This window comes from Eubalaena glacialis, chromosome 17, assembly GCF_028564815.1.
Source record: "Eubalaena glacialis isolate mEubGla1 chromosome 17, mEubGla1.1.hap2.+ XY, whole genome shotgun sequence".
Taxonomy (NCBI): Eukaryota; Metazoa; Chordata; class Mammalia; order Artiodactyla; family Balaenidae; genus Eubalaena; species Eubalaena glacialis.
This window is the reverse complement of record NC_083732.1, coordinates 25,008,155-25,035,354: the sequence shown is the minus strand read 5'-3', so window position 1 is coordinate 25,035,354 and position 27,200 is coordinate 25,008,155. Positions and strand designations below refer to the sequence as shown.

General features: G+C 41.1%; 1 protein-coding gene across 1 annotated transcript in view; it reads left to right on the top strand.

The window, feature by feature from the left end:
- Positions 1 to 27,200, top strand: part of PAG1 (phosphoprotein membrane anchor with glycosphingolipid microdomains 1) — a 147,130-nt gene that overhangs the window by 102,434 nt on the left and 17,496 nt on the right. The gene's annotated exons all lie outside the window — the stretch shown is intronic.

Sequence of the window (27,200 nt, the reverse complement as noted above, 5' to 3'; positions counted from 1 at the left end):
GGTCCTGAAACAGACAAAAAAAGGACATTAGATAAAAACTAAAGAACTCTGAATTAAATATGGACTTTAGTTAATAATAATGTACCAACATTGGTTCATTAATTATAACAAATGTACCATGTTAATGTAAAAGGTTAATAATAGACTAGAAAAAAATAAAGTAACTGTATTCATACCTAATGTAGTAAAGGGCTAGAGTTGACTCCAGCCTGTTTTGTCATAAGAGGAAATGGAGTAGGAAGTGATAACTAGTTCTCCCGTTGCCAAGGTCTTCTAGGGGCATAGCCACCTGCAGCAGAGATGGGCAAAATCCGAGGCCAATCCCAGCCAGCCACGGTGACTGTGGGGCTTGAACACACTGTGCTGCTATCTTCCTTGTACCCATCTCCGGAGACATGAGAGGGTGCAAGCTCAAACGTCCCGGGCTCAATTCCCAGTCATTGGGTATTGGGGGCTTTGCTTGATGTGTTAACCTCTCTGGACCTCATTTTCCATTTCTCTGAAATCAGAGAGGGTCACACCAGATTTTTCTCTCCCAAAAACTGTGGCTTAGAAAAATTCTGACTCTCTGAATATGTGCTAGAGGTCTCTTTGTGAATGGAATTCACTGATGATGAAATTTTGGTACTAAAGCAATTTGCATGCATTACATAGTTTATAGCATAGGATTACTATTTATCATTTTCTAACATTTTTGTACTCTACATCCCCCCCCCCAAAAATAGTCCTTAAAAGTAAGGGGCTTCCCTGGTGGCGCAGTGGTTGAGAGTCTGCCTGCCGATGCAGGGGACGCGGGTTCGAGCCCTGGTCCGGGAAGATCCCACATGCCGCGGAGCAATTGGGCCCGTGAGCCACAACTACTGAGCCTGCGCGTCTGGAGCCTGTGCTCCGCAACAAGAGAGGCCGCGACAGTGAGAGGCCCGCGCACAGCGATGAAGAGTGGCGCCCGCTCGCCGCAACTGGAGAAAGCCCTTGCACAGAAACTAAGACCCAACACAGCCAAAAATAAATTAATTAATTAATTAAGTAAAAAAAAAAAAAGTAATACTGTTGCCATGTGAGACCCACTTATACATTCAGAAGATAAGACCACAGTTTTCTGAAATGCCCACATTGAATCTGAACTCAAAATCATATTAAATATTAAATTATACCTTAATTTGTGATACATTTTTATTTTCATATAAGGTACATTTTCAAACAAAGATTTTAGATTAATGTGCTTCAATGCAATTTACTTTGAATTTATTGTTTAATATAATTTATAGTGTTATGTGCTGCTTTAATTTAAGGCAATAAAATTTTGAATACCTAATTATAGTTAAGGCCTTGAAGACATTTAAGACCCTGCCAAGTGTTCATGTTATGCTTGTTGAGTTAATCATCAGGAAGATTCTCATCTGATAATTATTTCTTAATTCCTTTTGAGTCAGTCATTGTCCATCATAAGAAATTATTATTTTCTAGCTATAGGTTTCCAGTGCTGGGTTTTCATTAGAGGCATATAAAAAAGAAAGCTTACTTAAGTCTGCCTTAAAAGTTAAATCCAATAATAATCACTTGACCGGTGGAAGCACTCTGCAGAGGGGTTGAATAGTGGTTCTCAACTTTGACTAATTCAGTAAAGTCAATCCAGGGGCTTTTAAAAGTCCCTATGTGCAAGATGTACCCCAAACTAATTAAACTATTCTCTAGAGGCATTTTTTTAAAACTTCCCTGGTATTTCCACTATGCAGCCAAAGCTAAGAACCACTAGCCTTAAAGGAGTGGGAAATGCCTCCTGTGATGGTCTTTCTATAGCAGAATTCTCCCACTCTTTGAAATTGGGTGACTTGAGTAGCGATGGATCATTTAAAGAATGTATCCTTTCAAAGAGAAAGAAGCTTGCCAATATTAAGGGGAAAAAATCATGTCCCTTGCCCTAGATCTCCACCTCACAAATACCAGGAGAGTTCGTCCTGATTTTGAAAGGTTTTAGGAAAAAATCCCCTGCATGCCTCAGTGCTACAGTGTTTGCTTCGGCTTTTGTTTTATTTGGTATTTCAGTTCATATACAGGATCCATGAGAGCTAACATTTATTGAGCACCCCTGCTAAGTATCAAGCCCTGTAAATATGGCTCTTTCTCACAGCCAAGAAAGACAGAAATTATTCACTTCAAAATAAAAATAAAGAGAGTTCTGTTTTGTTAGAAAAATCTTATCTCAGTATAATTGCATATTTAATCATTTATTCATTCACTGATTGAACATTTATCAAATATATGTGCTCTTCCAAAAATAAGTTTAAAAATGCCGGAAGAGTACAAAGGGATCTGTATCTGTTATCTTTGCTTCGTAACAAATTTAGTGACTTAATATGACCACTTATTTAGCTTTTGATTCTGCAATTGGCAATTTAGGCTGGACTCAGCTGAGCAAGTCCTCTGGTCTCAACTCGCCACCCACATACAGCAATGTTCACTGTGGTTTGGCTTTGCTGATCTTGGCTGGGTCCTCACATGTCTGGGGGCTTCAGCTGGGACAACCTAGCTGATGGAACACTGGTCCAAATGGTTTCTCACGCTTCAGCAGGGCTAGCCTAGTCTTGTTCACATGGTGGAGTTATGGTTACCTATAGAATGAGTGCAAGTATGCAAGGCCCCTTAGGCCTAATCTCAGAACTGGCACCCCATCATGTCTGCCACATTTCTTGGCCAAAGCAAGTCACAAGTCCAGTCTAGATTCAAGGGGTAGAGAAATAGCTTTCATCTCTTAATGGATGGTACTGAAAAGTCACATTACAAAGGATGAGGATTAAGGAAGGAGTAACTGTGGTTACTTTTGCAGTCAACCACAGGTGGGAAACTCTAATTCTGTCTTGGGAAACTAGAAAGGTTTCTGAGAGGTAGTTACATTTGAGCAGGTTTCAAAGGTGAAAAATAAATTAAAAATGTATTTCAGGTGAAAGCAACAGAATGAACAAAACTATCGCATTGCAAGTTCCTTAGAGAAAAACAAAATGGAGATTGTAAGTTTCCTAAATGTAGGAAATATGTGTAGCCCAACACAGAGCAGGTCGGAGGCACTTACCATTTGCATCAAAAAGAGTCAGCACAGTGGAGCAACTAAGAGTGTGGGCCCATAAGACAGAGGTCATACCTGATAGCTTTACCACTTACTAGTTTAGTGACCTTGGACAAGTTACTAACCTTTCTGTACCTCTCTTTAGTACAGTGATGAGAATATGCCTTTTGTATCAGTTAGCTTTGGCTGCATAACAAAGCACCCCACAGTTTAACAGCTTAAAACAACAGCCATTTACTTAGCTCCTGATTCTGTGGGTTTGTAGTTTGGGCTGGCTCAATTCTTCTGGTTTCAGTTGGGCTCATGTATATGTCTACAGTCAGCTTGCAGTCAGTTAAGTATCTCTGCTTCTGGCAATTGGCTGACTATTGGGGGACAATGAGGACACCTGGATCACATGTCTCTTATCCAGCAGGCTAGTCTGGACTTATTCACAGGACCAGCAGGGTCCCAAAAGTGAGAGCAGAAACATGCAAAGCTATGGTCTTGGTTCAGGTCTGACACTGTTCCTTGCACTGCATTACATGGGACAAAGTGAGTCCAAAACCAGCCAAGAATTAAGGGTATAGAAATAGACACCATTTCTTGCTGGAAGGACCTACAAAGTCACAGTACAAGGAGTGAGGATACAGGGAGGGGAAGCCTTGTGACCACTGATACAATCTCCTTCACCTACCTGTAGCTCACAACAATCCTATGAAGAGTAAGTGAAATGTAACTTGATCTTTCTAGGTGAGGCTCCAAGTTAAAAAGTATCTTGCAAATAGTGGATGTTCAATAAGTGAAACCTATTAACTTTTTCTTACATATATTAAAAATCAGATTTTCAACCAAATTCTTTAATTGCCTACTTTTAAAGAGTATCAGATGAACCTCCAAATGGTGTTCAAGAAGTTTAAATGTTATGCATTTTTTCTCTACTACAGAAAGATAATATAAGTAGAGGAAAGCGATTGCCTATGAGGGCATGTGTATCTTGGCCCAGAATTCAGGTGTCGTCACCTGATGAAGCTGACAAAGCCTGGCAGCAGCAGCCAGACATCCTCACAGCCATGCATGAGAAAGACATACTTAATCTATGTGAAGGGTCAACTCAAGAAAAGAACCAGAGACAGTAAAGTGTAATATTTCAACTCCAAAAATATTAAAGGCATTTTTAATAGGTCAGAACCCATTTTTAAACCTATGCAAAGAACGAAAAACCTTAATAAATCTTTATTGATTTCTTTCACTGTTGCTTTATAACTATTTTCACAAAACCAGCCAAGCCCCATATAATTCCAGATGGATCCATAAATTGCTCTTGGATCCCACACATTGGATCCAATGGAGATTTATTTATCTGGCAGCTAGAATATCTCTAATCAGTGATGTGAACTGGGTCAAAAAAAAGTCTATCTTGGGGACTTCCCTGGTGGTCCAGTGGGTAAGACTCCGCACTCCCGATGCAGGGGGCCCGGGTTCGATCCCTGGTCAGAGAACTAGATCTCACATGCATGCCGCAACTAAGACCCAGTGCAGCCAAAATTAAGAAAAAAAAAAAAATCTATCTTCTTTGAAATAAATAGGGCATCAAAAGTTTTTCAGGAATGTGCAGTATAGAAATATGGCAAATGTTCATTGAGGATGGCATCTGCTTTTTATAACTGTGGGACTTGAAGTTCCTTAAAGATATGTCATGTGATCACTGGGCCCTGCGTCCTGACTCCAGCCTGTATCACCCAGCGCCCCAACTCCAGGAGCCCCAAGGCCCTCAAAAGGCCATCCACCTGCTTACACTTAGCTTTCAAGCACTGAGTTTCAATTATACTGCAGTTCCTTTTATGATTTTAGAAAGTCCTGATGGTGGAGTGATTGAGACCTGTGGCTCTCATCCTCATTTCTCTCACTTCCTCTCTGAGTGATGGGGAGTCAAGGGTGGCAGTGGGGATGGGTACCTACTGAAACTCTATAAGCCTCAGTTCCTATTCCATTAATCCTGATCATACAAAGACACTTATGCTTACAAAGCAGTTCTGTCACATTCGTAGTCCCAAATACTGAATCCCAGATATTTAGGTTAAATAGATTATCAGAAAGAAAAAGGCAATATAAGTTAAGATGTTCAAAGCAGCCCAATCCAAACAGGTTTGCTGATGGCCTTGCTTGTGCTTTTAAATCCCACCGGTCCCGTGTGTACTCACCACCCTGTCTCCCTCTAAAACACAAGAGTACGGTCACTCTTTCCATAAAGAGTAAACAGTTCATTTTGAACACACAGTGTTTGTTTTTAAAGTCCTGTTTTATGGGCCACATAATAAAGTACCTAACCTGGTACCTAGCGTATGGCCATAAGTATTCGTGGACTTGATGTGTCTGTCTCTGTGTGCCTGAGAATGATTTCTGCTTTATGAAATTCACATTGGCAAGGAAAGTGATTTTTGTTGATGCTACTAGACCATCTGGGGCTTGCTCTTCTAAATTTGATGGCTTTATTTATACATAATATCTTTAAGGGGAATCCATATTTTTGATATTTGTTTGCCAAACTAGAAGTTGTATAAAGGTTTCTGCATCCAAGATGATAAAAATTTACCCTTGCAAATATCTTAAATTACTGCAATTATTTTTTTTAAATAAAAATTAAATGCAAATATGTTGAACTTGATCTCAAAGATCCCTGGACAGTCTAAGGTTTTTAATATTGTTACTGTAAAGGATTTACAGTATATTAAACATTTTATCTTAAGCACATGTCTTGAGAGCTGTTGGAAACCCTATTCCAATGAACACCATCCAAATATTTAGCAAGCATAATCTATTTCATCCTTCAGATTTTAGAAGATGATTAGTAAAACCTAAATATTAGTTCTATTTCACACATCTATATACATCTAAATTTTAAGACTATAGAACTTGTCCCTTTTGTCTTTTAAAAGAATGGCAGCCAATACCCAACTTGGAGGGTGTGAAATAATAATTTGCCCTTGTCCCCACCCTGCTCTGTCATTCCCCAACCATCAAGTTGAGGGTCAATCACCATTTCTCATTATTTTTGTGCTGTGGTTTTCTTAAGGTAAAGAAAAAACAAAAGATAGAATGAGCAGATCATATCTTCAAAGAAAAATGAGAAACATGTTTCTTTGAGAAGCAGAAAATATTTCCCCATGGTTAACCTGGCCTGCCTCAGTGTTTGCATTACCTCCCAGGCCCTGTGCAAATGGGCCCTCTTTTAAATCTGACCTCATACTTCACAACTAACTATGGAAACAAAAACAAACAAAAACCAATACAAACCAGAGTCACCAGATTCAGCAAGATTACTCAAGCATGACTGGAGGAGAGATTGCCATGTACTACCAGATGACAGACTGCAGTGTCTACTGACTATTAGTTCAGGGGTGATTTCATAATAGGGTTTCCATACAGTCTAGAAGGTATGGCAGACATTAGTCAAACCTATGGCACAAATACGTGGACATAGGAAAAAGAGGTGTTCTGAAAGAGAAACACGTATAGCAATGAGCAATGGCCTTGTGCATGAGAAGGCCTCCCTGGCATCTGATGGGGGGTAGAACTTAACTAAGGGAGGGGCTGGGGCAGTTGAAGAGGTTCCAGGTAAGGAGCAAGTGAGCGGGATGGAGACAGTGAGAGAGTAGAATGAGAAGAGGGAGGGACGGGGGCCAAAGCCTGGATTTGCAGGAAGTGGCAGCCTACTTTATATGATTTTATTTTCTTTATCCTTTGATCAGTGGGAAACCGTTAAATGATTTTAAGCAGAGGGCTTGGTATGATCAGATTTTCTTTTTGGAAAGATCCCTCTGGCTGGGGTTTGAAGAAGAAATTGGAAGGCGGCAGGGTGAATGCAGTAGCCAAGACAAAAGATGCTGGTAACTTGACTAGGGGGTTGACCTTGGTGAAGCAGAGACAAGGACTAATTGAAGAGACGGATTTGAAAGTCATCTCAGAGATGAGACCAAGAGGGCTTGGTGTGTTGGATTGGATATGCGGAGAAACTGAGGGGGTGGTAAAGGGGAGGACCCTGGGATGCGAGCTTGCTCAGAGAGCTGAAGGTAGCACCATTCACAGAGATAGGGCGTCCTGGAGGACGACCCGTGTGCAGGGAAGATGGAGAGTCCATTCCGGCATGCACACGTGCTGAGACCGAGGGCCTGGAGACAGCCAGGTGCTGGGGCGGGGGGAGGTCCCTTGGCAGCTGGATATGGGATCTAGGGCTCAGAATAGAGGCTTCGTCTGGAGATACAAATGGGGAATCAAGGCAGCCCGAAGAGAATTGAACTCATGGATGTGGATAAGACACCAGGAAGAAAATATGAGGCAAAATAAGGAAAAAGGCCTAAGACTGAACCTCAAAGAACAAGGATCATGTATTTCACAACCAGGGAGAGGAGGGAAGCTCTGGGAGTGTCGTCTCAAATGTGTAGTTACCACCAGACTTTGTCATTCTCATTTCCTGCCATTCGATACACTGGCATTTTAATGGACACATTGATGACAGTCATTATGGGTAGTTACACAAGCTGCACGTACAAAATTTGTAATGATTTTTTTTAACACAGATAGTCACATACAGAAACTTATGCACAAACCTCACAATCTTGTGAATGTGAGTTAACTGACAGGGGTAGACAAAACCCTTGATTGTTATTTGATTAGTTAAGTGATAGAAGTAAAAGAAAATAAATAACTAAAAGCCTGGTGGTGACATCTGGAGGCTTAATCATCTCGGGTTCACATTTTTGGCAAGAAGGCTTCATAGTTCATGCTTCGTCTTACATCACACAACCCAGTGTCCGGTTGTGCCTCTTTGCACTGTGTTGATTCATCAGTGTGTTCACGTGTGGTCATCCTGACTCACCCACTACAGTTTTCCATCAGCCTCAGCCCTATAGTTGAACAGCCTTGTATCAGTGCTGGGAAATAATCATTAGTTCTGAGTTGGCTTTGTGTCTGTTTATGGCCTACTGTATGGCATTACATAGGCTCCTGTAAATTTCTGTGAAAGTCTATTTGAAATTGAATTATATTTTAAAGAATTTCGAATTGATCATTATTTAAATTAGTATTTTTGGAAAATATTCATATTATTTCATAATGCCACTCTTTTATGAATACAAATTTATATATATTCGATTTGGTTAAAGCAAGATCCACCATCTCTTAGAACTTTATCCTGTCATTGGACCTCCTGCATTTGAAGCAGCTGATTCAGATGTTGATAATGATTACAATTTATTGTTTGAATTTAACATAACTCTAATTAGCTATCGGAGAGAAATAAACAGATACTAGAAGTACATTTGAATACTTTAGGTACACTGACTTTTTAAAAGATGCAGATTCTTCTTTATATTTTTGAATAAAGTAAGTTGTTAGCAAGGAAAGCAGCAGAAGGAACTAATATTTATTTATTGGGTGACTTTTCTGAGCAAGGGCACCAAACTGTGCATGTTTCACAAGATACAAATGTAGCTGATTTTGTTAATGATATCAGATATACTTTTCTATACTGAATGGAAAACTGAAATGCTAAAGATGCTGAACAGAGCTGACATGCAAACACAGGCACATGTTTGGAAGGCTGGCAGAGTGCAGTATTAATATGGCTTGAAGTGCTAGCCTAGACCAAACAGAAGCGCCTCGAAATAGAGGTAGTGTCCAACTGTCGATTCCATGTGTCAGGAGGATTTGTCCTGAAGACATTACAGCTGATTTCCTGGCCAGTCCTGTTAGTATCACGTGGTAATAATGGAAGGGTAAGATTACTACCGACAAAATATCCCAGGCTGTGAGAAACCCACTAACAGTAAGTGGATGCTTTTTGCAGTGTAACTCCCATCCCAAGCCAAACATGCATGGAAATGAACAATAGCAAGAGCAAGAGACCCAAAAACTTTTCCATGGTAGACTGAGAACCCTACACTAAATAAACATGGTGTTACCCCCAATAAAGTGATCTCAAGAAACCTCCACAGACCATTAGAAGTGCAGTTTCAGACATTAATGTCTAGCTGCTTTCTGCCGGGAATTGAAAGGAACAGCCAAGACTGCAAAAAAGAGAAGCTCTCTCTGGCAGAAACTGAGAGCCAGTGAAGGCACAGGGTACAAATCGCCTTCTGTGCGAAAGTGGCTGGCACTGTGGGTCCAATTAAAATCCCAACACATGCATATTGTGTGGGGAACTATATGTTAAAATTGCAACTGTACACTCATTTATTATCTGTTCAGTAGTTTCAACCTTAAGGAGTACAGGACTATTTTTGGAACTACTCTTGATAAAACCGCAAAGGCGTGTGTTCATTCACTCCATAGATACTTAGTGCACACCACCATTGTAGGTGCTGGAGTTACAGCTGCCCGGACAAAGGGCCTGTGCTCATGGAGGTTATGTTCTAGAGAGCATCCTCCGACTATGAACACAAAGGCCAATCCATAAGATGCTTTGAGATGGGGTAACAGGAAAGGAAGAGGGGGCAATGGGATAAGGCTGAGTTGGGGGTGCACGAGAGGGCTACAGAAAGGTTGGCAGAGAAGGCTTCTCTGAGAACATGATGTTTGAACAGGATGAAAAAAAGGAAGGGGAACCAGCTGTGTGATGACCTGAAAAATGATCGTTCCAGTAGGTAAACAGCTAGTACAAAAGGGTGAGGACAAACTCAATATGTCCAAGAGCTAGAAAGAAATAGCCTGTGGGTTTGGAAGGTCATGGCCAAGGAGGCTAAGGAAGCAGCTGAGGCTGAAGGGGTTGGGCCCGCCTCGCCCATGGTAGTCCTTCAGTTAATTGTTTGTCAAACTGACCTGAACAGGGTATCGTGTCCATTGAAGCAATGAAGATCAGGAGAAAAGTTCAAGTAGCCTAAAGCATAAGGAAAGGTATTGTCATAATAATGTATTGATTTCTAGTACATTCTTTACCTCTAAGAATTATGGATCATTTTGTAAGTGGAGACATGATGAGTGTTTACATCAGCTTTGACATGCAACCTAAAAACAGTATGTGAGAACTAGTGACATTAGACCAGGAGATTTTTTGTATTTCTTGTTGAAATGTTTACTTAGAAAATACTTTAATCATACTAAGTGAAGTAAGTCAGACATAGAAAGACAAATATATGATATCACTTATATGTGGAATCTTAAACAAATGATACAAATGGATTTATTTACAAAACAGAAACAGACTCACAGACTTTGAAAACAAACTTATGGTTACCAAAGTGGACACCTGGAGGGGAGGGATAAATTAGGAGTTTGGGATTAACAAATACACACTACTATATATAAAATAGGTAATCAACAAGGATCTACTGTATAGTACAGGGAACTCTACTCAATATTCTGTAATAACCTATATGGGAAAAGAATCTGAAAAAGAATGGATATATGTATATGTATAACTGAATCACTTTGCTGTACACCCGAAACTAACACAACATTGTAAATCAACTATACTCTAATATAAAATAAAAAAAGAAAGAAAATAAAAAGAAAATACTTCAAAATAATACTATTTTAACTTATCTAATGAATTATATTTAGCCATACAACTTTTAGATTAGTATTTTGAGGGATGCAGGGATAAATATATAGACCTAATCTAGCAGACAGTCAAAGAACATGGCTCAATGTCCATATCTTCTGAGTCTGTGTCTTTATGTTGCAAGGTTAGATACTACCTTCTGGAATAGACTATACATGCTCTGTTTGGGTCTGCACTCTGAGGTTATACATGTGCTGCAAAAAGCTTGGTTTGCATGGTGCCCAGTGTGGACTTGTATGGGAAGAGGAACAGTGAACTGTATCTGTCTTATATTGTCATATCCTGACTATGCTATGTTCCAATAATGTAAGAAATAAAATGAAGTAGCATTTGTCAGTTGAAAGCTTAGAAATATGAATGAATAGTCTAGCTAAGTGATTCTCAGCCAAACTATACATTCAAATGCTCTGGGGACACATTTACAACAATAAATGTCTATACCTAATCCCTGCTCAATTAAGCCAATTTCTGGGGTTAGGCCTGTGCATTGGTATATTGTAAAAAGTTTACCAAGTAATTCTATGTATAGCCAGGGTTGAAAATTCTAATCTAATTCAAAGGAATTTAATAATTCTCTGTAGCCTTTAGGATAAAGTTGGTTTGATTTTAATTACCTTAGTCTTTGCATCTCATACATCATCTGAATACTTCTTTCATTATTTCCTTAGAGTAGAGATCAGAACTTATGATCCCAAAGACTAGTTTAGTGGGAAGGTCTTCTTTTCCTTCCTTCCTTCTTCCTTCTTTCATCCTCTGCTTTTTAAAAATGTATCTGGACATTGAGAGCTTTTAAAATCTATAAAGGAATAGTAAATGGCAGTTAAATTTAAAGCTTCATATATACAATATTTAGAAATTAAGATCTGTTTCTAAGAAATATTGAGGTTGTTACAATAAAGACACTTACATAAGACTCTTCAAAATATGTGAAATCAAAAACTTGTAATTGGGGTTGGTGTAGAGAGAGGGAAGAAACAGCTAGACTAAGGTAATTGCTATAATTGAAGGATAATTACAGCATTCAGCTTCCAGCCAGAGAAAAGGAAGTACGATTTTTGTATATATAGTTTAGTCACTATAAAAAAAAAAGCAAACTAACTTATCAGGATAAAAACAAAACCACCTTCCAAGCACTAAAATCTCTGAGTTTATCACACAAAGCTTTATGCAGTACACAATAGAACAATGTCATTAGTAGTTTTACCAAAAAATACAGAAAAATAAATCATGACAGTTCCTTATGTTAATATTTTATAATAGCTACCTTTTTATGACATTAATTAGTCAGTGGGTTCAGCTGCTATCCAGTCTACCCCCCAGCTCATGACAATAGAATAGTGTCAGCTACAATATGGAGGATATTCATATTCCAGTTAACACTGGCAAGAGGGTATCCTTCAATTCATCAAAAAGCCATATCCAATAATAAATTAGAGGAAATGGCATCAGATTACAACTTGGTTAACAATGTGAAAGATTGGAATTTGATTTTTCAGCCTCTCCCTACCCTGTCTGATCTTACAATGGTAGTACTATGACACAGTCTGGGAGAGTATTATCAATACTAGTTTGGGGACTATGCTGAAATCCTTCCCCTTGGTGTTACAGAATCAGAGACTTGTGGTAGATTAGTGAATGTTGCAGGACATCTAAGATTGTTCTTAATCATGTTCTCAGTAAGATGAAACACAGCACGTCAGTGACTGCTGGTAGACCAGTTGTCCCTAAAATTTGCTTGTTCCTGATGTATTATAATATGACAATGCATTAGGAAGTAAAATAAAGTAGGATTTCAAAGGGTTTGGAGAAAGGCTTAAAAAAAAGTAATGTAAAAAAGACTGACTCTTTCTCTTAAATTTAAAATATAATAATGTATTGTTTTATAATTAGTGTTGAGAAATCACATAAGCATTAGAAATAATTGCTTACAAAAAAAACTGAAATGAAGCCACTTGGCTTAGATTATCTAATCCAATAAATTAAAATGATAATACTGATTAATATAGCAATATATAATAGCAATAACTAAATAACTAAATTCAGCAATAACTGAATAGCAATAACTAGGTGTCAGTGACTACTCTGATTTTTCTAAATGGGTTTTTTTGTCCTGAAAACACACCTTCTTGTTCCATTTTGTAAGTATATTTTCCTTGAAGTTTTCCTGTAAGAGAGGCATGAGAAATAATTCAACAGTGACCTTCTCAGGATCAAATTCCACTGTGCTACTTCCATAGTATGCATCTACAGAGCTGCTATGATGGCTATGCAGTGCCTACCCCACACCTCTAGGAGGTATCACTCATATGCTCTAGTTTATGCTCATAGCACAACCAGAGCCTCTCAAAGCCTCAGTGGCAGAGAAGAGTGAACTCAAATTTTTGATTCCATGTGCAAAATTTCTTTGAGTTCCCATATTCCTTTTTTTAAGTTCTTACTAGATTTACATCATACTCCATAAATACCTGCGTTTCTTTTATTAACAAGTGAAAGTTAAAATTGGTAACTTGGGGCTTCCCTGGTGGCACAGTTGTTGAGAATCTGCCTGCCAGTGCAGGGGACAGGGGTTCGAGCCCTGGTCTGGGAAGATGCCACATGCTGCGGAGCAACTAGGCCCGTGAGCCACAACTACTGAGCCTGCGCGTCTGGAGCCTGTGCTCCGCAACAGGAGAGGCCGCGATAGTGAGAGGCCCGCGCACCGCGATGAAGAGTGGCCCACGCTTGCCGCAACTAGAGAAAGCCCTCGCACAGAAACGAAGACCCAACACAGCCATAAATAAATAAATAAATAAATAAATAAATAAATAAATAAATAAATAAATAAATAAATAAATAAATAAATAAATAAATAAATAAATAAATAAATAAATAAATAAATAAATAAATAAATAAATAAATAAATAAATAAATAAATAAATAAATAAATAAATAAATAAATAAATAAATAAATAAATAAATAAATAAAAATTGAGTAACTTGGATAGTCAGGTAGAGGTGGCTGGCACCTCTTCCTGAATTTACCACAGCATGCCTCTAAGATGTGCCTCCCCCAATATGCTACTTCACCATAGGCCATTCTCCTATCTCAATTTAATGCCTTTGGAGTGTTCCTTCCCCAAAAGGTGTGAAAACATAGGATAGAGAAGTGCTGAGTGGGGGGGGTGTCAAAGCCATATCCTGATATTAGCTCTCATTTTCTTGCTCTCTACTTTCCAAAAAAAAAAAAGGAAATTGGGCCAGAGTGGCTACCTTGACAACCTGACCTGACGTACAAAATGCTTTGAACTCAGCAGGGGGGAAAGACTCTCTTTTAAATATCAGTGTTATAAATCCATATTCTAGGTCTCTCCAAAAAGTTCTTAATACTGTGGCATATAATGTAAATTCCAAATGTGACCCTTCCACTTGGAAACCACTGTGACATTCAAAATATCAAACTCTCCAAATTATAAAGACTTCATAAACACAGCCTTCACCCATGACTTCATTTCATTCATGATTTACAAACAGAAAAAGAAAAAAAAATGGGAAATCTTGAGGGAGAAGATGTGATTTTTCATTAGCTATGAAGATTTTCAAAACTGCATTAGTCTCAGTTCATTAGGTCTTATAATCACATTAGCTACGTGGCATTGTAAGGGAAGAAATGCCCTGCAGAGATCTGCCAGTGGATTTCCCCAGAGTTTCACTACCCCTGCCCCCTGGGACTCAACATGGGATTAGATTTTTCCTTTCATAGGATGAACCAATGAAAATGATACAGCTTGTAGGAACCACGTTTACACAGACGTTTCCTCTCACACTTTCCTAATTCCTGCTACAGTGATTCCCCTGGCCAAATGATATGTCAGTTCTGAGTAATTCTGATCCTCTAAAGACTTTAAGATGAGTAACTTCCACCTCACTGGGATTCCTGTAGGACTCGTAACAAATTCAGAGCCTGGGGTTTTCAGCGAACTACTTACTTTAGGATCACTTAGGACACATGTTAAAAATACAGATTCTTGGACTCCACTCCAGCTCTATTATATCAGAATATCTGAGGGTCAGGCCTGGGCATCAGCAGTGTAACAAGTGCCCCAGGGGTTGTGAGCAGGACTGAGGGGGTTTGGGGGGCATCTCTGCAATGGCTGATGTTCTCATGTGGCCTGGGAAGGAAGCCAAATGAAACCAATGGGGCTGATAGATGGAGGGACCTGGAGGCCGTGCCCTTTGATACCAGTCAAGGCTAGTTATTCGGTAGGGCCACAGTCAAAACACTCATCCACTGAAGTTGAGAAAATATTCTGCTCACAAATGAGATACTCTTCTATCCTGTCATGTCTCTACTCAAGACCCTACAGTTTATTCCGTATTGCCTTTATTTTTTTTTAAATTTTTTTTAACATCTTTATAGGAGTATAATTGCTTTACAATGTTGTGTTAGTTTCTGCTGTATAACAAAGTGAATCAGCTATATGTATACATATATCCCCATGTCCCCTCCCTCTTGCATCTCCCTCCCACCCTCCCTATCCCACCCCTCTAGGTGGTCACAAAGTACGGAGCTGATCTCCCTGTGTGATGCAGCTGCTTCCCACTAACTATCTATTTTACATTTGGTAGTGTATATATGTCAATGCTACTCTCTCACTTTGTCCCAGCTTACCCTCCCCCCTCCCCGTGTCCTCAAGTCCATTCTCTATGTCTGCGTCTTTATTCCTGTCCTGCCCCTAGGTTCGTCAGAACCACTTTTTTTTTTTTTTTTAGATTCCATATATATGTGTTAGCATACAGTATTTGTTTTTCTCTTTCTGACTTACTTCACTCTGTATGACAGACTCTAGGTCCATCCACCTCAGTACAAATAACTCAATTTTGTTTCTTTTTATGGCTAAGTAATAGTCCGCCTTTATTTTTGGAAACAACTTTTTTTAATTTAAATATAGTTGATTTACAGTATTGTGTTAGTTTCAAGTGTACAGCAAAGGGATTCAGTTATATATATATTTTTTCAGATTATTTTCCACTTCTCTCTGCTATACAGTAAATCCTTGCCGCTTATCTATGTTACGTATAGTGGTGTGTATCTGTTAATCCCAAACTGCTAATTTATCCCTCCCCCCAACTCCTGCTTTCCCCTTTGGTAACCGTAAGTTTGTTTTCTAGGTCTGTAAGTCCGTTTCTGTTCTGTATATAGATTCATTTGCATCATTTTTTAGATTCTGCATATAAGAGGTATTATGTAATATTTGTCTTTCTCTGTCTGACTTACTTCACTTGGTATGATATTCTCTGGGTCCATCCATGTTGCTGCAGGTGGCAATATTTCATTCTTTTTTATGACTAAGTAATATTTCAGTGTGTGTGTGTATATATAATATACATACATGTATATACACCACATCTTCTTACCACATCTTCTTACATACTCCATATTGCCTTCTGTATCTAGTTCAAGGTGTTTTTGGCTGTCCATGATATTAATGGCCATTGTAATGAACACAGACCTCTTACAAAGAATGTGAGAGGTTCTGATTGTTGAGTTTCATGTTTAGTCATGTCACACCTTGTAAGAACAGAATCTCCACAGGGGTTGCCATTCTGTTATACCCATCTCCCCATCTCTGTCAACAGAGTGTTATCTTCCCTAAAGTGGGCAAAGGAGAAGAAGAAAATAAATGTGCTGAAGTACGTAGACATGTACATACACATGTCATTCTTAAACTCCCAAAGTACCCCATGGAGTAAAGCCAGCTGTAGAAAAAGTGGTACAGCAGAAAAAAATTACCAGAAAAGTCCTCCGAGTCTGTTCCCCTTGCCTCCCTCCACGCACCGTGTGTCTGCGCTCTGGCCTCAGCCCTCTCACCTTCTCCTTCCCTCCCTTTTCCTCACTAGGTGACTTGCTCTGTTCCATCATTTATGCCTTAATGGGATTTTAAATGCTTGTGCCACTTCTTGCATGAATATTTGTTTTTTTAAGCTTTGCTTTAACTGTAAAGTGAAAGCAGTTTTCTTCCATTCGGGGGTGGGGGGACGAGGGGGTACTCTCTACAGGTACCCTCCCAGGTCCTTGAAATCTGATGCATCCTCAGCAGTTGGCTGACCCTGACTGTGATGGGTGGGTGCGTGGGTCCCTGGTGGTGGTCCTGTCCACCCCGTACTCATGCAAAGGCTGCCTTTGGAATCCACCAGACACAATGAGGACAGTTCTCAGCTTGAAACAACATCAGTCCAAGGGCACTGCAGCTGCGTCAATGCCACGGCACCTCTGCTGTCAAGCTGAACGGAATCACGCTACAATTACTGTGACTAGATGTTGTTTCTCATGCAATATGGTGGAAATGAAAGGACTTCTGGCTGTTTTTTTTCCCTGACTTCCCATGCTTGGAATTCAACAATAAATTGTTTTTCATCTGTGATCAAAATATATCTCTGTATTAGGAACTTAATTCTAAAGATTTTTCACCTCTTGCCAGTTGAATTTTGCAACTGAATTGCAGCAGACCAGTGTCATCTCATATTCAAGGTGTGATTAGAAGATGAAACAGTCCTTGGCACAGAGTAGGTATTTAACAATTATTTGTTCAGTGAATTACTGAGTGTCAAAGAGTAAAATACAATTTGTGCCTTAGTGTCAAAGAGTAAGAAACATTGGAGGTATTAGTCAAGAAACGAATGAAGCCACCCCCAAAGAGCTGAGCATCTTTAATAATAAAGACAGAGAAAGTCTCCAGAATGTTCTGTCACATTTGGAATCTCCTCAGGCTTGTCAAGTATTGAGATTGGAAATTAGATGGATCCCTTTCAGACTTGCTGTCTTTGTAAGATTTTCCTAAATTGGGGCATATGCCTTTAAAAAGCCTCAGAAGCTTCCAGCAGCCGCATCTTCTCTCTAAGTTACCTGTGCACACCCATCTGCATACTTTGGTTTGATCTTCACACTTTGTTGAAAGGCTTTTATAAATATGAATCGTAAATGTGTAAATATAGGGACTTCCCTGGTGACGCAGTGGTTAAGAATCCGCCTGCCAATGCAGGGGACACGGGTTCGAGCCCTGGTCCGGGAAGATCCCACATGCCGCGGAGCAACTAAGCCCATGAGCCACAACTACTGAGCCTGTGTGCCACAACTACTGTAGCCCGTGTGCCTAGAGCCTGTGCTCCACAGCAAGAGAAGCCACCGCAATGAGAAGCCCACGCACTGCAGCGAAGAGTAGCCCCCATTCACCACAACTAGAGAAAGCCTGTGCACAGCAACGAAGACCCAATGCAGCCATAAATAAATAAATTTATAGAATAAAGTTTAAAAAAAAATTTTTTTTAAATGTGTAAATGTATCAACTACACGTGAATGAGAAAATAAAGAGAATCATTGTCAGCTCTGCAGCCATTGTGCCTGGTGTCGCTGCCAGATGTGCTGTTGATTTTCTGGGGGTGTCGGGATTGACCTCCGGCCCTGGACCCTGACCGTAAAGACTGCCCATGGTGTCCCCTCCTGACATCTGTGTGACTGGTGTGGCCTTATCAGGTTTTCCCATGAATTATTAAGACTGTGTTTCCTGGGGAGTTGAAACTATTGATCACACTGAGAATTTCCGGTTCTTGCTGGGTCAATACTTCCCTTTGTGTGGAAAGTTCTGGATTTGGGTCATAGAACTTAGGAATCACCAGCTACTTTTATAATAGAATCTCAGAGCTGGAAAGAAACTTTATAAATGACCTCACTTTTCAGAAGGATGAACTGAGGCACAGGAGGTTCGGGCTCATTCCAGGCCATGAAGCAATGTAGTGGGAAGGAATGGAGCAGAAGCTGGGTCTGTGCCTCCACACATCAGTGATTTGTCCGCTAGCTGCCATCTCTTTAGACTCTGTAAAGGGCAGCCTTTTATTTGTGTGCTTCTATGGGAATCAAGAAGGCTCCAAGGACACAGGAGCTCTGACCTCATCTCACCTAAGTTTAAGGAAGATGAAGGCCAAGTTTCAGCCCCAGGGATCTGGCTCAATGACCCTTCAACCCTAGTTGAAGGAAGATGAACATCTACACTAGTATTATTCATACATGGCCCTCAGACCAGCAGCCTAGACCTCCCTGAGGGCCGAATAGAAATGCAGGATTCACAGGAGCATAGAGAACAGACTGATAGTTACCAAGGGGAAGGGGGTTGAGGGAGGGATGGAGTGGGAGGTTGAGGTCAGCAGATGTAAGCTTTTATATATAGGATGGATAAACAACAAGGTCCTACTGTATAGCACAGAGAACTATATTCAATATCCTATGATAAACCAGAATGGAAAAGAATATGAAAAAAAGAATGCAAATATATGTATAACTGAATCACTTTGCTGTACAGCAGAAATTAACACAACATTGTAAATCAACTATACTTCAGTTAAAAAAAATATTAAAACTGAAAAAAAAAAAAAAAAAGAAACGCAGGATTCAGAATCTGCCGCTTAACAAGATCCCCAGGTGATCTGGAGAGGCAGTAAGGTGCTATTCTAGAACAGCCTTCTCCAGTTTCGGCATGCATCACAATCACCTGGAGGGCTTGTTAAAACAGAGATTGCCAGACCTCACCCCAGACTTTCTGATTCATAAGCCTCAGAGAAGGCCCAGAATTCTGCATTTTTAACAAGTTCCCAGACGATGGTGAGGCTTCTGCTCCAGAACCACCTCTGGTGGAGCTCTGCCCTACAAGGTCCGTGGCCCTGTCGCTTCCTCTAGAAGGAGCTTGGGAGTCACACTCCTTGAGTCATCTGCTCCCCCCACCCTCCTGGCAGAAAGCCTTGAGGGTGAGCCCCGAGTACCTACATTTTCAAACACAAGTTCTGACTCATTGTAATCAAGCTGTCACTGTCTCCCTAAGTAGTTTCTGGGAACACCGGCAAGTAACTTGCAGGGATGGTTTTTGAAGATTTTGCTTTCTAGAAGTCAGTGAAAAGCATTTTGTCGGCCAGTTTTGTAATGTAAAGAATTCTTAATGTTTTTTAAATGTAGGAAAGATGAGAATTAAAGATGGCCTTGAAGTGTTGAGCACTGGGTAATAAGTCACGCTACCTTCTTGCTAGTGCCTGGGTAGAATGTTAACTCTTACCTCAGAGTCCTTACATCCGGGGACATCAGAAGGTGTGGCTGATCTAACTCACAATGAAACCAGTGAATCCCTACGAACTGGGATTCCTCTGGGATGTGGCTTAAATTGCTATCTAACTCTGAAATTCCACTTCTTCCATCCTGAAGGTTTCCTTTTCCCAGAATAAGCATCCTTCGATGTACAATCTCCATGAGGTAGCATTGTTAGGTGAGGGCTTGGTAAAAGCTAATTGGGATGTGACAGATACTGGAGCATTTGTAATTAGTGTCCAACCACAGTTCAAGTGTTAAAATGAATCTGATCTTTTAAATATCATGGTCCGTGAGTGGAGGATTTGAGAGGCATTTATGTCACATGGTAAATTTCTGAACCTCTCAGCAAAGACACTGAAGGGTTTTTGGGGTTTTTTTGTTTTGTTTTTTTTTTTGCTTAAGTCTTTTACTACTATTTTTTTAAAAAGTGTCTGAATCACCCGTGCATCAGAAGCCAAATAAAAACAGGGCAAAGCAGTGCTTAACAGAGTGAGATGTACAGTAGAAGTCCTGACCTCACATGGAGAACAGACTTGTGGTTGCCAAGGGGGAGGGGGCTGGGGGGGGGTTGGGAGTTTGGGGTTAGCAGATGCAAACTATTATATATAGAATGGATAAACAACAAGGTCCTACTGTATAGCACAGGGAACTATATTCAGTATCCAGTGATAAACCATAATGGAAAAGAATATGAAAAGGAATGTATATATATGTATAACTGAATCACTTTGCTGTCCAGTAGAAATTAACACAACACTGTAAATCAACTATACTTCAAGAAAATAAATTTTTTAAATAAAAATAAATAAAAGTCTCATCTCAGTAAACTGGCCTGTGTGTAAACACCGCATCCCCACCGGACTCCAGCGAAGAAGATGGTGCCAGGGCTGCAAAGTGGGCTAGTTCCCTTGGATGGGAGACCCATGATGCCATGGCTGGGAGTGAGCAGTGAGCGAATCGGAGGAGAGTGAGCCTTCTCCTCTCTGGTGCCGGAAACAAGTCACGACCGCGTGAAGTTGAGCCTGCCAGAAAGATGGCGTGGCTCCCATGTCCTCACCTGTCTGCTCTTGTCCCAGATGGGCGGACACCTGGGGGTTATGAACATGGTGGGGATGGCCGTGTTTTTTTTTTATTTCAAGCCTATGAGTCAAAACTGATATACACTGGGCCCCTTCAGGACCCTGAGGGGAACGTGGGGAGAGGCCAGTCGATCATGTGTAGGATGGAGGCAGCACCATGGAGATTTCCCCACCAGCTAGTCAAGCAGGCAAGCCAGCTTCTGGAACCCCTCACATCCCCGAGAAATTTCAGCCTTGTTTGAGAAGACTGAGAAAAAGAACTTCTTCTTCTAATTCTTACCGTCTCTGAAGTCCAAGTCAGTATCCACCTCCTCTTGGATCCTCGGAATTATTTACTCATTATTAATTCATTCAACTTATGTATTAAGTGCCTACTGTGTGCCACACACTAGGACTACAGCTGTGAACAAGATAACGTCTCTCCACAGCCTCCCTCTTGGAGCTTGGACCAGTGGAAGAGACATACACAGGGCTTCATCACTCTACTCTTGAGTGATGCTATGAAGGGAAAAGCTTGTAAAAAAAAAGGCAGGGGTCTTAAACTAAACTGGGGAGGGGGAAACAGCATCAGAAAAGCTGCTCCAAGGAAGTGACATTTAAGCTGAGACCTGAGGGATGGTTAGGCTTCCATCAGATGAAAATGTGCGAAGACGGCCAAGAATAGTTAAGGCTCCCCTTTCCTTTGAGAAATGTAAAGCCTAGGACTGTGAGGGAGGGAAGAGAGAGGTGTGTATCAGATTCCTAGGAGAGGAGGAAGGCGTGACGTGTCATTGCTGAGAAGGGGCCAGAGGAACGCCAAGCTTGGGGACACATTGAGATCGCCAGTGTGGAGACCTGGTAAGGGTGGTGAGGATTCACGTACAGAGAAGCAAGTAATTCCAGTGCTGGGACCTTTTTCAAGAGACCTCAGGCTGCTTTGGTGACAGTACAAAAAACGCAGGTGGCTGTGTTTGTTCCAGAGCTAAGTTTTTGCCTTAAGACATACTTGGCTTAATTTTTAATTGTTTGCCTGATGTGCTCTTCTCTTTTATTCTCCTTCTCTCCCTTACCTAATAAATTATTCATTAAACTTGCATTTTGAGAGTCAGCTTGGGAATCCTCCTTTCGCAGAAACATGTATTCAGTAAAAATTTCTTGACTGGTTCCTATTTGCCAGCTCATGGAGATGCTGAGAATGTGGTGGGATACAAGATGGATATATCCCTGCCCTCAAGGAACTTTTAATTCAGATCAGATGAGCAAACATGCAAGGCAGGAAGAAACAGAGCCTAAAATTCAAACTGCACACTTTGTGAAACAGCCCATTAAGACTTGCTTATGCAAATTGAAGACCCTTTACCTGGACTCCTCACCCATGTCTGTCAGAATCATTTTCTCCCTCTCTCTCTCTCTCTCTCCCCGACCCCTCTCCTGTTCTCTCATGAGATTTACCATTAAAAATAAAAAATGAACCTTGGGAATTGGTTTTCAAGTCAGGATAGGAGGAACAACAACCTTAGAAGGCATTCCTTACCCACCAAAGTCACTCGCCTCTTGGCTTTTCTGAAGGCAAAAACCAAAACGGCGGCAGAGCTTTGATAAGCAATAAACTATATTACTTCTGTAATGTAAGTTTAATGTATTTTTGAAGACAAGTGACAGCCACACACACACTCCCAAAGGGTCAGATTTCCCATTTCCCATGGGGATCAACAGGTTTAATATGCACAAGAAGAAATCAGGTTACGCTGACAGATGGCCTGAAGGATTTATAACCCGCTCTTGGGATGAATGCCTGGCTCTTTCCACAGCAGCAGCAAGCCTTGATGGCAACAGGGCCAGTTTGGTGATGTCAAGGCTTCCCAGGTTCCTTTCTCTCGTGCTTCAAGCTGCTGCAGGCAGACATGTCAAGATACTGCTCCATAGTGATGTAAAATGATTCGGGAAACCATAAAGAAAATCTTACCTTGGAGTCCTTTACCACCTTCTGCTCTTTGGGTGTGTTTCCCCCCGACTCAGGGAAAGAGAGAAGCGGGGATATCTTTGTAACAACTGGTATGGCAGAGACCCTTGGGCCTTAGCAGGGCCCTGGTGGACAGTAGGCGTTCTCTGAGGTGGCTCCGTGTTTACAGCAGACCCGCTTGACTCTCACGCAGAGTTCAGTGTACAAAGCTTACCTATAGCAGAGCCCCTTTGGTCGGAAGAGAAATTGACCCGAATTTGAATACTTGAGCTTAAAACTCTTTCAGGAGACCGGAGACTTCAGTGGAGAGGTTCATGCTTCCATAGCCTGTGCATCTGCCCACGTGCTTCACAGGACAGAAGCCCAGCAGAGAATTTAGGTGTTTGGTTAATCTGTTGCTCGTCAAGTGTCATTTTACCGCATGGTTCCCACACCTGGTGATGACCCGGGAAGGAGGCGTTCCCATGGCGATGGGTCCTTGACCTCCTTATTTCGGCCGTTGGTAAGGAGTCATGTGGAGGTGGTTTCCAACATGCTTAATTATGAGTCAACTAGGACAGCTGTAAAATGGTAATGACCATCATTACTGACCTCAACCGGCTTCAGAGCAACTAAGCTTCTGCTTCTATAGCTAATCTCACCGGCCGTCCCAGCTCTACCAAATCATACAGAATTTGCAGCGATCAGAGCACCTACCCGTTAAATGTGTTTGGCTAAAGAAATAAATAGCTGGTAGTTGGGCTGCAACTTTCATTCATTTCCTCCGGTTTTTGCTTTCTTTTTTGTTGAAATTGATTGTGGTGGCGGATAGTCCAGGCTAATGAAGACAATTAAAAGGCTCAGCAGAGGCACCAACAGCAAGAATAACTGAGGTCTGTCCTGGAGGAGCCTGCTGATTAGGGCTGAGAATAGAATTATACTGTCCCCTTGTGGTTAAAAATGGCACCTGCTTTTAAAGTAAAAGGCCCTCGGTTTTTCTCAAGATTGAATCACTTATTGATTAAAATCATAAAAGGAATGGATACAAAAGCATGAGTGATTATGGAGCTTTTAGTCCAAAGTAGTTATCCAACCCTACTTCTAAAAGAATCCCCAAAAGCAGTCCTATAAACTCAGGCATCGACCTTTCTCAGGGCCAAATGACAATTTCCCACAGTAGTCTGAAATGATATAAAATTGCGGGGTGGGCGAAATGCCACTGCCTCTTGTCAATATCATGCATTAAATTACAGTCACTGGTCATGATTGTACATCAGTGCAGCCAATGGTGAAACCTATTCTGAAACAAAAAAATTGATGTACAACTATTAAACTAAATCTGCTATTTCATTAGTATTATGATCTTTTGCAACACATCTTAGTGAGGCATTCAGGTGCTGTAATAAATGTTTGTTGAGGCACGGTGAATGGTCGTCCTTTGCTCTATGTTGAATAACTCATAGGATATTTACACATGTGGTCTGACAACGGGATATTTTTTAACTTTGAAGAAACAGTATTCTATAATTGAATGCAATTTTATTGAGACAGGTAGGAACAGGATGGAGAGAAATAGGCTTAAATATCTCCTTGAAAAAATCATGAGAGATCGCCCCAAATTGTTCATGTATTTCTGCTGGTGTGGATTGATTCTGGATGCTCAGGAAACATCTTACTTGATATAGGAATTAGCAGAAAATTAGCTGGTCCCCAAGGCCAGTAGCAACATCAGGGACTCCGCAGCCTTGGATTATCTTTTCCACGTGGACCTGGTTGGTAAAGGCGCACAGTGTATGATATAGAAAACCCTCGCTCCTTCGGGGGCCCTTCCTTTTCAGGGTGACTTCTTACTTCCTGGACCCTGTGCCTCGCTGTCCTCATTCTCTCTCTCTGTCGCTAATCCTGAGAGAAGCCTTGAGTCTCAGGGAAGGACACCGATGCCCCGCCCTGCTCAAAATGAACTCCACGAAGGAACCCTGAGCACTGCATTTAAGTTCAGTGAAACCAGCCTTGGGGGGAAACTCCATTCCACTTCTTGGAAAGTCCTGGACCATCCACACAGGGCTTCCACTCTCATCCCCACGAAGAGGGAGGAATGTGGAAGTCATACGTGTACATCTACACACACGGGGGAGGGGCAGTCCGTCTACACGCGGTGAGGGGGTAATCTACATACGCGGTGGGGGGAGGGAGTAGTCCATCTACACAAATGGGGCGGGGGGGAAGGGGGTAGTCTATCTACACACATGGTGGGGAAAGAGGGGGAAGTAGGCCATTTACACACACTGGGGGGCGCAATTCATCAACACACACGGGAGGGGTAGTCTGTCTACACACATGGTGGGGACAGTCCGTCTACACACACGGGGTTTGTGGGGGGAGGCAGTCACGTCTCAACAGTAGATAAGCCACTAAAATTTAAGAAGGAGATGACTAGAGAAGAAATGGGCAGGAGAATTATGGAAACAGAAGACCAAAAATAGAAAGACCAGGAGAGGAGAGTACCGGTGGTGCAGACCTTCTCTAAAACTGGAACAGTCGCACTGGGAGGGAGGTCATGTGTGTGTAGACCCCTGCACACCACTGGCCCCTGCAAGGGTAGGTGCTCCTGCTGCACTGCCATCACAGCTGTGACCTGTGTGGCTCCCGGCCCTGCCGTCGAGTTGCACATAGAGGTTTCTGAGAGGTGGAAGCTGCCCACACAATTGGAGCCCTTGTCCTTAGGGGTACAATGTATTGATAATCTGACTCAGAATCAGTACCAGATGATGATCTTGCTTTTCCCTGTGAGATTTTTTTTGTCCACGATGAGAACTTTTGTAAAAAAGCATTTCTGTCAGTAGCTTTTCTGCAAATTCTGGTTGAAGGGGAGTGATCCAGGAGTTTTGACACATTTTCTCTGAGTTACATCCTTTATTCAGTAGCTGGTAATAATCTGCTTTCACCCTTTTTCTCCCCACACTGTTCTCCTAGTTGGAGCACCACATAATTCATTATATTCTATCACCTACCCCTGTTGAGAGAGAGAAAGAGAAAAGAGAAACGTGTACCAGAGGTGGAGAGAGGGGCCTGCTGGATAGATATGTGCCTTTTGAATAATTCACTCAGCAAACTATTTTCTAAGAACCGGGAACTTTATAAATAGACATTGATTAAATCATTGTATGAATGAATGAGCGAAGGAAAGAAGGAACACACAAACGCCTGCACAACAGACATCTTTTGTTTGAACCTCCTAAAATGTGTTATGCATGAACCTGGATCTGGATATAAAAATTTATTTCATATATATTCATAGGTCCCCGTCATTCATGTGCTTGAATGTATTTTAATAACTTGTGGTGCCAATTTGTAGTCTAAGTTTAAAGTGAATTATTCATTGTTTCAACAAATCATAAGAGAAGTGCTGGTGATTCTCACTCAGTTATAGCTGTCCAGGGGCAAACAGGCAAAGGCAATTTGACCATCCATTACTGTATGCATGTAGTGTTTATAGGTATAATATATAACCAACACAGGAAGAAAGAAGTTCTGTATTACCCAGGAAGTTGTAATTTATTTATTTATAGAGCATTAAGAAGTGTTCATGTTGGTTCAAGGCCATATAGAAAGCAATCGACTTCATCTAGAAATCTCTCTGCATGCCTGCAGATAAAATTTCTTTTTCTCCAGCTTTTTATTATTTGTCACCTTTAAATATTGAAATAAATGTGAAATGTTTCACCTGGAGAAAATCTGGCCTCATTGAACCACAGTGACTCCGTAAGCTCCCCAGGTTCTGGCTTGATGTAGATGCTCAGTAATGGCTACATAGAGTCCCAGGTCTGTTAGGGAAGCAAATGGAAATGCAAACATCAACTGTCTTTTTCAAGAAAAAACAATGTTTTGAGTTTTGATGAATTATCATGACAAAAATATTTATTTGCTGACTTTATTCATGAATCTTGAGATGAAGTTAAATGCTGTTTAAGTGAGAATGTTCTAGAATTGAGCAAAGCAAATGTTCTTTAAACACGGCATCTCTGACGAGAGATCGTCGTTAATTTGATATAGCACTCTGTTTTTCAAAATCTAAAAGTCTTAAAATATTTCACAGAACTCACTGGCCATTTTCATTTAGAAGCGCTGTAGCTGGACCGGGGAGCGGTAGCCCCCAGTGAGAAGGAGCGCCCTCTAGGGGCTGAGACCACTGGCACTGGAGTCAGAGCTGGCTGGTCTCATATCCTCCGCTGCCACTGAGCGCGGTGACACCGTTGGGGAACTTAGTGTCTCTGAAAAATGGGGATTAGCCGTGCCTTCTTCACAGCCTGGTGGCAGTGATCAAATGAGGAAAGCACTCGAGTCCCAGGCACATGCAGGGTACTAATACGTCCTAGCTTTTATACTCAGTTTGTAGTTGTTTATAAATAGGTCTTATTTGCTGCCGGTGATGCATTCTTTGCGTAGACTTTCAGCTATCCCTTTGAAAGTGGACTTATTGAGTGCTT